Source organism: Solanum tuberosum, unplaced genomic scaffold (genome assembly GCF_000226075.1).
Source record: "Solanum tuberosum cultivar DM 1-3 516 R44 unplaced genomic scaffold, SolTub_3.0 scf00244, whole genome shotgun sequence".
Classification (NCBI taxonomy): domain Eukaryota; kingdom Viridiplantae; phylum Streptophyta; class Magnoliopsida; order Solanales; family Solanaceae; genus Solanum; species Solanum tuberosum.
This window is the reverse complement of record NW_006239181.1, coordinates 185961-186634: the sequence shown is the minus strand read 5'-3', so window position 1 is coordinate 186634 and position 674 is coordinate 185961.

Here is a 674-nt window from a genome sequence, read left to right as displayed (position 1 = left end):
TTTTAAAAAAAGATTCTCTTTTATTTGTCATTATTAATGTATCACAAAAAAATAATTGGCTTTTTTCATATTTTTACTTTTAATATTAATTATTTATTTCTTCAATTATTTACAAAGACTTAATATTAAATATTAATCAATTAGGATAGTGTGTTACAATAATCATGTCAATGAAGTAAAAGTCATTTTATAATAGGGGTGTCAGGTTCAAATATAACAAGTAAAGTTAAACAGAGGTAGTATTTACTAATTAACCTAGTAAATTATGTTTGAAAATGTAAAACAAGGGATTCTGATTTACTTTGAAAGCAAATATTCTAGAATGAGAGATAATAGTTGATTTCATTATTTTATGAGCGGGCGCGGTGGTGGCCGGTGGGTTGGCTCATGGCTGGCCATACAGAATGTGCAATTTCCCATGCGTGCGAAGAGAAATTGATGGACAAAGCGACCGTCCATCGGAGCTAACGGCGTTAAAACTGAAACATTGGAAAGGACGGGAGGAGAGGAACACGTGATTGCAGGAAGAGAAGTACTGTCACTGACATATGGGTCCAAAATACTGTTGCTAGGCACTGCTTATTGCTTAATCGTCAAATCCCTCAATCACACTCTGTATATCTCATTTTTTTCGCATTTTGGGAACCCTCTCCCCCCCCCCCACCTCCCGCCTC